Source organism: Aedes albopictus, chromosome 1 (assembly GCF_035046485.1).
Source record: "Aedes albopictus strain Foshan chromosome 1, AalbF5, whole genome shotgun sequence".
In the NCBI taxonomy this organism is placed as follows: Eukaryota; Metazoa; Arthropoda; class Insecta; order Diptera; family Culicidae; genus Aedes; species Aedes albopictus.
Window position 1 is genome coordinate 107,051,270 of NC_085136.1, and position 12,216 is coordinate 107,063,485.

At 38.0% G+C, this 12,216-nt stretch overlaps 2 long non-coding RNA genes across 3 annotated transcripts; one reads left to right on the forward strand and one right to left on the reverse strand.

Moving 5' to 3' along the window:
- The first annotated feature begins 3,016 nt into the window (after positions 1–3,016).
- LOC109421203 (uncharacterized) lies at positions 3,017–5,786 on the forward strand. Of its 2 annotated transcripts, none has more exons than XR_003897794.2 (3): positions 3,017–3,527; positions 3,590–3,830; positions 3,901–5,786. It is a non-coding gene; the product is annotated as an uncharacterized LOC109421203 (long non-coding RNA). The 2 variants fall into 2 exon arrangements; XR_009996144.1 differs by having other exon boundaries at positions 3,614–3,830.
- LOC134285101 (uncharacterized) lies at positions 5,786–12,216 on the reverse strand. The gene is made up of 3 exons (XR_009996143.1): positions 11,896–12,216; positions 10,836–11,318; positions 5,786–8,223 (listed from the first exon to the last, which is right to left on the reverse strand). It is a non-coding gene; the product is annotated as an uncharacterized LOC134285101 (long non-coding RNA).

The following is a 12,216-nucleotide window of genomic DNA, read 5'->3' on the forward strand; positions in this document are numbered from 1 at the left end:
ATTTATGGGTCTGAAGGATTTTGGTGATGATTTATCCTTCTTATTTGCCTTTGGGATAAAAGTGACTCGCACTTCTCTCCAAGCTGTAGGGATATGGCTTAATGATAAGCTTAATCGGAATAACTTGGTTAAAATAGGTGTTAAGATTTCTTTACCCTTCTGCAGTAGTACAGGAAAAATTCCATCCCTACCAGGCGCTTTGAAGGGTTCAAAGGAATCAATCGCCCATTCAACCTTTTGTTCAGTAATAATTTGATTAGCCAGAATGCATGCATCACTCCTGGCACCTTCTAACACAGTTGATTCATCATCTTCATGAATATATCTCCTGGTTTCATTGGCCTCAGTTTGCGATATAGATGCATTCTGATCAGTGAAAGCAACGATTGAACACGGAAAGTGTGTTTTCATCATTGTTTCTAAGATTTCTTCGGAGCTCTTCGTGAAAGAACCATCTTCTTTTTTAAGAGTTCCAAGACCTATTGAATGATCTTTAGCGAGGACTTTTTGAAATCTAGCAACGATCGGAGTACTTTCAATGTTTTCACATGTGTGCCTCCAATTTATCCTCTTTGACCTTCGAATTTCCCGGTTATAGATTGTGAGGGACTCTTTATATTGTTCCCACTGTTGTGTTCTTTTAGCCCGGTTGAATAACTTCCGGGTTTTCTTTCGCAGTTTTTGCAGGTTACTATTCCACCAAGGAACATCTCTATTTGAAGAGCGTTTTCTTGGTGCACAACTGTCATGAAAAGCCTGTGTAATTATACTCGAAAGTGTCGAAGCGCTTTCTTCAAGCTCATGACGAGAATTTGGAATGTCATTTAAGTTATCCATTCCTGATAAAAGTTTTGAAGTATAAATCTCCCAGTTAGTCTTCCTGGGATTTCTAGTAGTTTCTATGAGTTGACAGCCAGCCTCATATTCAAATAGTATATGCTTGTGATCAGATAAAGAAATTTCCTCTGACACATGCCAATTTTTGATTTTTTCCGAGAGTGTAGGACTACACAACGTCAAATCCAAAACTTCCTGCCTAATAGCATTTGTAAAGGTAGGTTCATTGCCTCTGTTACATAAATCGATTTCATTTCTTGAAATGAAATCTAAGAGGTGTTCTCCCCTACTATTGATGTCTGTGCTAGCCCAAATCGTATGATGAGCATTTGCATCACAACCAATGATGAAAGCTTTATTTAGCTTCCTGCAATAAGAGACAAAAGCTGCTACTTCTGGCGGAGGAACATCATCCAAATCTCCCGGAAAGTATGCCGAAGCAATACAAATTTCCGTTTTTCCTTGGATTGTTGGTACTTCTACCATAATAGCAACAATATCTCGGTCAATAAATTCTGTAATTGGAACTGCATTCACACTTCCATTTACTAAAATTGCAGATCTTGGTTGTAACTGCCCTAATTTATATATTAATTTGGAAGGATTTGTATGGATTCCCATTATCCTACCATTGTTTGTCCATGGTTCCTGGATAAAAGCTATATCCAGTTTACTCTCGGCAAATCTTTTGCAAAGTACAGCTGTTGCTCCCTTTGCATGATGTAGATTTGCTTGGATGAACTTTAGCTTTTTAGTTATCATTTGATCGTACTTTCGACCTAGAATCGTCAAGAATTATTGATTATCTCAACACAATTTGTAGTCAGCCTAGACATAATTGGGTTTTTAATCTCTTAACTCCACGTGGGCCTAGGATTTCTTTGTTTTGATCTACGATCATAACGATATCACTAGTATTCACGTGGGTTTTTAGAGTTATATAAGCCCTCTGATCTAGTCTTTTACTACTGTAAATAAATAAGAGAAGAAGAAAAGAATAAGATAAATAAATTAAAAAAAGCGATAGTTCAACTAAAACGAAAAAAAAAATATAATAATTTAAATACAATAAATCAGAACTAACATGAGCTCGATTGAAAAGAAATGTGAAGAAATAGTTAAAAGTAAAAGGAAAAATAAGAATAATAGTAATAATAAAAATAGAAGAAAAAAAAATCAAGCAAGACAAAAAAAAAACTTTATTTTTAATAGTTAGGAGCTTTTGACCCCAGTCTCCCCAAAAGTTGTTCTTCGATATTTGCTTTCTTTGTGGAACTAATATGCCACCAAAGTTGTGTGTGCGGTCACCTCACCCGTTTATTTCACTCACAACACAACACAAACGAGAACCTGTGATCAAAACACTAGCATAATACTTTTCCACACTTATTGCTAAAAAAAAAATTGCCAATGTTATTGCCGTAGATGGTGTGCTACATTTGTCTCATACGCGGATACAAAACTTGTAGTCATCACATAAGATGGTTTTGTTATTATTTACAAAACCTCACTTTTCCACTTTTTAGCGGTAGAAAGCATAACTTGCATACAAGTTTATACGCAAGTTTCATGCGGTAGGTTGATAGCTCACTGCTATCTTTTGTTGTTTCCTCCCTGGGTTGTAGAGTACCGCTGGGAGTTAAAACTAGGGTATTGGTTCCCTTATTAAGCATGTTTCTCCCATTTTCATCCTACAAAAAACAATGAATTGAAGCGCCGTTTGTTTTGTTTCTCATTTTTGTATTTTTTGTTAGAAGTGAGCACGCATGAAAACAAAAAGAACGGAGTCAATCGGTGCCGTAATCGCTTGTTTTCGAATAAGATGAAATTGGGAGCATGAGATTACTGATGGCACACAAACCCTATATAAAATAATATTATTTTGACACAATTACACCGCGCTGCATACAAAAACACGATACTTTGCACATCAAGGAACACGCGCACTTATCACTCAATAATTATAAAACTACGTTTCACGCTGTATTTTATAACCTTTAGAGCTGATATGAATCGCACTTTTGCAGTATGCGGCAGTGATGCCAAACCCTCTAATACCCAATCCCGCCTTTAGACGGGGTATAGTTTGAGCATTTTTGCAATTTTTGTTTCGCGAAAAATCATTTTTTTATATTTTTGGCTGATATTTAGGACTGTTCTGTATATCTCAAAATAGGTTTTGGTCAAGGGGCGGGACAGCTTTAACCTGAGTAAATATTTTCATCAATGTTACTCAAAATTCATCAAAGTTGCTCAATTGCTCGATAATTCCATTTCTATAAAAATCTTGCTAGGCAAATCCAAGTTAAAATAAGGTGGGAATAGCAAAATTGAATTCCTCAAAAAGTCATCAAAGTTACTCACGTTTGCTCAGAATGCATCAGACGCAAACTGTTTGCGTGCGGCGTCATCAAGTTGCGTCTGTGCTAGCACAAGATCGCTGTAGTATGTAGTGGAAATTTTGATGTTAAATTTTGATCGTAAACAAAACAACAAATAGGAATCTCTCCTATCCCGTCTTGTACTGCCTGGTTCAAATCACCATCCGGCGGTTCATCCTTAGTGCACAAAAAAGAACGCGCCGCGACCTGGAATCTGTCGAACCACATCCAACCCATCCAACACCCTCAAAATCTACTCCGAATCTGTCCAGGTGGATCGCAACTCATCGTTCAATTACTTCCGAAGTGGTAAGTCACTCCCAATATCTACTATTGTGCCCCTCTAGCAGCGCCTAATCGCTTTCTTTCAGTATGTAAAATCTTTCGAACTGCAGGTGGATACCTACCGGACCTACGTCGCCTCGAATCGGTAACTGTGATCCTTCGAAAAGACCCTCTGGACGATGCTTGGCAGCAGTACGAACACTTTTCCGCCTTCGACCGCTGTTAGTACGAAAAGACTTACACTCTCCTCATCCAATTGTTCGATGAAACGTCCGCTATCGGGAAAAAATATTCAACATCCCCGAAGGTAGTCCATTGTTTTGAACTGTAAGTATTGCATAAATCGTAATATCAATTGTCTAAATAAAAAAAAAAATGATTTTTTTGGCTTTTCCAGGAAAGTACGCCACCGTATCCATGAAAGAGGGAACCATTCCGCTTTGAGGAAACCGCTGGAGTCGGTAATGCTTTCGTCGAATTTCACGAGCGAACCGGCCAAAACCAATATGATAAACAAATACAGCTTCAGTTTGTCGCACGCGGAATGCTGTTTGGCCTTCGTTGGTTACATTCCGGATATGGAGAACGATTCTCAATTCCGACGGACCCAACGAATCTTGCGATGAAGGTGGAATCGCTGGAGGCACTGTCCTGGAATCGGAGAACGAACATTCCGTTCACACAGAAGCGGAAAACACGAAATTCCAGCAGCGGAACCGCTTCAGCGACCAGTACATCCATTTCAAGGTTCGTGGTGGTTTGGACGGAAGCGGAAGTATCGGGGATCTAGACGAGAGCTACTCAGTGCATCACAGTGATTTGGAAGAGATCACTACTAGCAGATACCATCAACAGGATTCGGAGATACGTTTGTTAACGAAGAAGCTGAACCGAATCCAGGTTCCGTTGTGCATCTAAGAAGTGGAAAGCGCCATCAGTATATAGTTTGAGGATGCCGTGGTCAGACAGCCGGAATACCCAGAACGGACGAAATCCGTATAGTACTCCTGGAACGTGACTTGCAGTGAAAGTAGTTCTAGCAAAGATGTGGAGGAAAAAGAAGATGGAAAAGAAGAAATGGGTGGTGCAGGGGTTCGAATGTGACCTATTTTTCTTTTTTTAAATAAATATTATTTAGCGCGCTACCAAACTGATTACTTTCAAACTGATTACATTGAAGAAAAACTAAAAAATAACTCAAAGCAAAAGTGACCTCTTCTAAATTAGATTGTGCGAGAGCATTGTGTGAACCAATCGTAACGACAAATTGTGATTACTTTGAAACTAACTATCAAATAATTGGCAGCAAAAGTGACATGTTTAAAGCAGAAGCATGTCACCTAACAATTTGAGAGGACTTGGTGAACCATTCGTAACGACAATTTTCGATTACTTGTAAGAGTATATCACATACTATGAAATAGTTTAAAGCAAAAGTGACCTTTTCTGAAGTAGAAGCATTGTGCGACACCTAAACATTTGAGAGGACTTGGTGAACCATTCGTAACGATAACTTTGGACTACATTGAAGCATATATCTCAAACTATTAAATAGTTGAACGCAAAAGTTACCTTTTCTGAAGTAGAAGCATTGTGCGTCACCTAAAAATTTGAGAGGACTTGGTGAACCATTCATAACGACAATTTCCGATTACTTTGAAGCGCATGTCACAAACTATCAAATAGTTCAAAGCAAAAGCGACCTATTCTGAAGTAGAAGCATTCACCCTCATTCTTGTTTTCGATCGAATCCACTTTCGAACGAAAATCGTCCGCATTCCCGTTTACGCCAGCAAAATCAAATGGGCTACGGATTCGAACGAACCAAATACGTTCGAAAGCGGATACGCCCGTAAACAAGAATGAGGGTGATTGTGTGTCACCTAACAATTTGAGAGGACTTGGTGAACCATTCGTTTCAATAATTTCTGATTACTTGTAAGAATTTATAACAAGCTATTAAATAGTTCAAAGCAAAATTGACCTTTTCTGAAGTAGTAGCATTGTGCGTCGCCCAACAATTTGAGAGGACTTGGTGAACCATTCGTTTCAATAATTTCTGATTACTTGTAAGAATTTATAACAAGCTATTAAATAGTTCAAAGCAAAATTGACCTTTTCTGAAGTAGTAGCATTGTGCGTCGCCCAACAATTTGAGAGGACTTGGTGAACCATTCGTAACAACAATTTCTGATTACTTGTAAGTGTATATCACCGAGCTATTTGAAAGGACTTGGTGAACCTCCTCAAGGACTAATTATTATAACTTTGACGAATATTACTTATAAGGGGCCGTCCATATACCACGTGGACAACTTTAGGGGGGGAGGGGGTTGGAGAAAAGTCCACGGCTGTCCACGGAGAGGGGGGTGGGGGTCTGTGAGTTGTCCACGTGGACAGCATTGCTTCAAGAATAAAAAATATTCATCAACGAAACAAATCATGTATTTTTAATGTGCTTCTCTTTATAACAGATTTAACCAAACACATTTTTGGGAAAGAGATATTTAGACCTGAGACTCAGATTTAGACCCGTCATAAACCCATCATTTCAGTTTCAAAATGGTTTTCAAAACTTAAACAACACTATGTATTAAGTTTTTGAAATGTTGCTTTGGTGCACCTTTTGTTTTAGTAAAGGGTGGCTTATCCACCAAGAAATAAATTATGGTTTTACATAAAAAAAATTACCAGCCGAACTTCTTGAAAAAATATCAGAAATTCTGTATAACCTGATATTTTTCGTCAAAAAGAATTCCAGAGTTTCATAATTAATTACTGATCATTACAGTTTAAAGCTTGTATTCGAATTTTCGTTGAAGTTCTGAGGGACTTTTTAATGTTTTAAATCAATTATTTAAAACCCGCAAAGTCCTACGATATTTTTGGAAATGTTCAAGATTTTCTAAATTCTAAATTTTTCTTCTTAAAAAAAATGTCTTATATTGCAGACTACATATCAAATTGGACTATCACACTTTTTTTGGTACTTTTGGTAAAGTGTGATAAAAGTGCACATTTGCCTCGGATCGTCTCAACGTCTTCGGTGCACTTATTCCTCCATTTACAAGGAATAAGTGCACCGAAGACCTCAATTCGATCCGACGTATCCCTGCGCTGTAATCACACTTTGAAGGTGTGTGCACACTATTGTGTCAGTCCAATTTGGGGTGCAGTCAGCAATAAATGTCTGATTTTCTGTTTTATAAGATTTAAGTCCTTTCGCTTTGAGCTACAACACGCACCTTCGAAATGGTGCTGCATTTCTTTAATTCCAAAAATCGTTGGTAGTTTTCAAGATGTCACCACATTTATCATCCCAACAAAAAGTCAGCCAATATGCTAACATTCAAAACAAAAAATGAAAACACTCAGACCAATAAACCAATGTTTGAAATACAAGTTACTTTCGAAAGCTATACAATGTTTGTAATCATAAAAAAATAGACATACCTAATTTACAAAGAATAAATCATTCTTCAAAAAAAAAAAAATATGGTATAACATTTTTTGTTTGTTAAAAAAATTACAGTATTTTTTCTGATGTCCACGTGGACATGTAGGGAGGGGGGTAGGGGTCAAGCAAAAGTCCACGCTTGTCCACGAGGAGGGGGGAGGGGGTCAAAAATCACGATTTTTCTGTCCACGTGGTATATGGACGGCCCCTAAGTGGTAAAGTGTCTTTAATAAATATTAATAATAATAATGAATAATTCAAAGCAAAAGTGAACTATTTCAAAGTAAACGCATTGTGCGTCTATTTGGAATAATTTGGTGAACCTGTTCGAAAACAGATTTTAATTGCTTTGAGCAATATCTTATTATATAGGCGTACTAAAAGTAAACATATTATGTATGAGTCCCATCGCACCTTAGTTGAAACCAACTTACCTTTGATCATTTTTGTTTGCATAAAGTATTGAAGACGTTCAAAAACTAAGAAATAATCTCACAAATTTTCATAAATCCAGAAGCATAAACGATCAACCATAATTTCAATACAGTCATGTTTTAATTTTATTATTCCCCTTTCCAAAAATGTTATTGAACATTGTATGAATTAATACGCGTTAGAAATGTTGAAAACACTGCAAACCGCGCCTTTAACCTTCAAGAAGAGGTAGAGATTAATGTTAACTATAACAGAACACACTATTAAATAACTATATGAACGGTAGACGCGCGGAGGGGGCGATAAAATTAGAATATTACTGTATTCATATTACATCGAAACTTACTGTCATTTAAATTTCTAATAATAAAGCGGAAAGTTCATAAAAATATAAATATATGGTTAATCGCAGCTTTGGCTAGACCTTCAGGGTATTTTCGGATACATTAGAGTACGAGTTATCCCAGCAACACACCCCACCGCAATGTTTGTTTTATTACCAATCAACAATAATATCAATACATGGAGCGGACCTGGTGTGATGGTTAGAACACTTTACTATTACGCCGAGGACCTGGGATCGAATCCCACTCCCAACAAACTCGCAAAATGTGAGTTCTTCCTTCGGAAGGGAAGTAAAGCGTGGGTCCCGAGATGAACTAGCCTAGGGCTAAAAATCTCGTTAATACAGATAAAAAAAAATATCAATACATACATATAACAATGAAATGTAATGCACTCCTCTCAAATTGTACTGATGCTTCCATCAAAGTGTTTTTGGGTGCGAGTGGATACGATGCAGCAGATAAGGTACTGATGATGTGTTATCTAAAATGAATTATCAAAATTGGAGATAGTAATTATATGTAGTTCATTTAAATTCTCTCTAATTGACTTGAATATGTTTATGTTTCGAAGGAAAGCAACCAAATGGGCGTCATTAAATTAAAAAAGTAATGGGATGCATATGAAAAATAGATAAATTTACTTAAAAAAACATCTTCTTCTTCTTCTTCATGGCTCGACGTCCCCACTGGGACTTGGCCTGCCTCGCTTCAACTTAATGTTCTTTGAGCACTTCCACAGTTATTAATTGAAAGGCTTTCTTTGCCTGCTATTGCATGAATTTGTATATTGTGAGGCAAGGACAATGATACACTATGCCCAGGGAGTCGAAAAAATTTCCCCGACCGGAACGAGAATTGAACCCGCCGTCTCCGGATCCATAGCCTTAACCACTAGGCTAACTGGAGACCCCAACTAAAAAAACATAGAATAAATGAAATTGTTATCCAGCTTTTTACGCTATGATGAAGGGTGATTCGATTTTGACAATTCTTGCCGACAGCCCTTGCAGCATCAGATCTCATCAGAGTAGCCAAAAATTTCAGTTCAACTGATGCAAAATGTCAAAAATTTTCACTTTGTGTTTCTCAAGTGTCTGTGTTTGAATTAAATAAAAGCTTTTTCTATAATTTTAGGTTTGCGATGGCCACTACCACAAATCGAATTGAAAATGCCGATAAAATAATTCACTTATTGATGGCGGAGCAACAAATGATGTTGTTTTAACAGCTGCAAGTGCATCAATCCACTACAAACCCAATCCACTTGGCGATCAAAAATATCCCTACACTCGTTACGCTCACTCAGTACCAAACTAGCCGAATCCTTGGCCGAGTTTAATTCTTACTATTCATGCTAATCCCCATTCAATACAAGCTCCTTGTTGTCGTTATTTGTAGTTTTTGTATGTCTAATTGCCGGAAAATATGTCACAAAATGTGATTATTCTGTATCATAACCACTCCATCATATGACGATTTTATGATAAAATTTCCAAATTCCAAAAATGATATAAGCATTATTTAGCTTTATGTGTAACGTTTTCCTAATCACTCCATCCACTAACTCAAAAAGGAATTGGTTAATTCAATGTATGTAATTTGCAAATTCTTTCGAATGAGAATCTCAGGCATTAAAAAACAAACTAGGTCGAGTTTGGCAGTCCATGTTTTTCAACCCTTCAGGAAACGCGCCGTTGTAAAAGCGCGCCTTCTGAAAGGTTGAATAGACAAAGACTTAATAGTTGAAATAGCTGCAACATTTTTTTTAATGTAGGAAAAGTTTATGTTGCCGAGCGAGTTGGGTATTTGTCCAGTTTGAAGTGGGTTCATGAAGTTGCGGCCAAAAATGATTTGGTATTTCGACGTCAGGTAGTTATTTCCCTTCACTGCAAGTTTTATTCCATGTGTTGCGGTTTTACCAATGCTGGTGGCCATCACAAACCTAAAATTAAAGGAAAACCTTTATTTTACCATACATAAACTTTTGTAAACCTTTGTAAACATCCAAGATGAAAATTTTTGACATTTTGGTGGAGTTGAACTGAAACTTGTCGGCTACTATGATGAGCTTTGATGCTGCAAGGGCTGTCGGCAAGAATTGTCATAGTTGAATCACCCCTCATCATAGCTTAAAAAGCTGGATAACTTTTTTTTTCCTATTAATAATTTGAAATTAAGTCAAATGTTTCCAAAGTTCATTATATTCGTCATAAATGATCAAAATTTCAACGCATTCGGTTAATTGAATCCGGAGATATAACAGTTCAAAGTTGTATATCGGATTATTATACCATAGAATCTGTCTAACTTTGTGTAAAATAGCCCGATCTTTTCCAAAATTGGACCACTGATACACAACTAGTTGATGAACTTACAGTAAAAAATTGAGAATATTGGATGCCCTTTTCGAAAAATTACAGATAGTTGAACATATTTTAAAAAGTAAAAATTTTACCTGTCCCAGTTATTTTGAGTATCCCCTGTACTGCCCCCATTGGCACAACAGTCCCATGTGAATAGGAAACCCAGCAAACATGGGACTGTTATGCGAATAGGGGCAGTGTATATGGGTAAGCCTGGCTTACCGGTTAAGCCGAGGTGAAGAAATCGGCCCTAACACTGAATGCTCAGTCCGATGGTTTTCGTTATTGCGCAATGTGCTTTTGGACAAGCAATTATCATACACGGAGCCGCCAAACTACCCAAAATTGAGTTATTTTGACGCAATCCCATAGTTCGGCCCAATAAGCCAAATTTGAGTAAATCGATTAAACTCACACTAGGTAAATTGCCTTCACCTCCAGCAAAAACCAGGCAAAAACATATACTTAAGAGTAGGTAAATTCAACCCAAGACCCCCCCTCATTCAACCCAAATTTGAGTAAACCTGCATTTACCCAAAATTGGCTTATTGGGCTCAAGGACCCCCGTTGGGTAGATGCATCTCTGTTTGTTTTTGACAACATCGGTGAGGGAAAGAGGGAAAACAACCTAATTTTGGGTAACTAGTTTATTTGATATACTCAGTTTTGAGTAAAATCGACCCAAAAAATAGGTAGTTTGATTTCTCTGTGTAGATTTTCATAAACTTACCGCGCAGTGGATATTTCCCAGTGCTCTGCTGAGCACCTTGGCGCAGTTCCCGACCTTTTCTTCGTCTTACCAGCTTCACAGCTTATACCGGTATGCACCGACCTCAGTACCGATAGAGCAGCCCAGGGCAGCCAGAAACTTCCGCTGCACGATGACTTCCACACGCAGAAATGTTGGTTGCTTTCCGTAGATGTTCATTGCCGCTTACAAATGTTAAGTAGGCCCCTTGTACACCACCGTAGACACCAGTTGCTTTGGCTTGAATGTGGTCATCGATCCCGGCCTATTATGTGTCCATTGACTGGCTTTGGAGGGATCGTTCCTGTGATGGCTTAGGATTTCCATTTCATCGAGTCCTTACCCGTTGTACTCGATGTTTCTCTATGTAGTCGTAGTTCTCATCGAACTGTTACACATCGTCACCTCCATTCGTTAGCAGGTCGATCACTATCATGTGAATCGTATTGACAACTCTTGATGGCCCTAGAATAAACAAATATACACGATCAAATACTAGAAACACTGAGGATCTCGTTCAACAAACAAGGAACTTTCGCTGAAGACGAAGACATCAACTCACTAGCACACCACGGAGCCGTTGCAATATTTTCCTTTGTAGGTTTCTACAAATTTACCCGCGATGATTATGGAAAAGAACAGTAGCACTTTCAGAATCATCACAATTTCATGTAGGACGCATTCTCATGGTAATAAAGTAAAGGGAACGTCCACAAATTACGTCCATGATTTGGGGGAGGGGGGGGGGGGTTCTAGAAAAGTGTGACAGTACGTGCATTGGGTATAGGAAAAGTGCGTGACAGAGGGGGGAAGGGGGGTCTTGAAATCCCGAAAAACGATGGGCGTAATATTTGAATCTTCCCAAAACGGGTGCAAACACGGGTGTTCTTTTCCACAAGAAAGAGCAATCAAGTTCGATTTTTGTGGTTATGTTTGTGATGCTGAAGAATTTCGCCTCCAACGGAGCATCCTTCGGATTTTGCCAGTAACTATTTTTCACTGCATCTCTATTCTACATAAAAAATAATAAAAATAAACTTACAGTTATTGCATCGGATTTTCTGCTGGCAAGGTTTCTGGGGTTTCTACCGTATCTTTTTAGCCCTTTCAACTTTCTTTTTTCACGAGCGTTTATCGAAAACTTCGAAATCATGTTTTTTTTTGCAAAGATGAAGATTTTGTTTTGACGGATGGTTGACCAAGTGGTTGACAGATAGTCAAAACCAAGATTGTTCCAAGGTGGGAATTTCAAGTCACGAAAAGCTCATACTCTTGCTCATACTTGCTCAGAGTTACTCAAAATGCTTCAGATTTGCACAGAGTTACTCACTGTCCCGCCCCTTGGTTTTGGTGTATTTTAAAG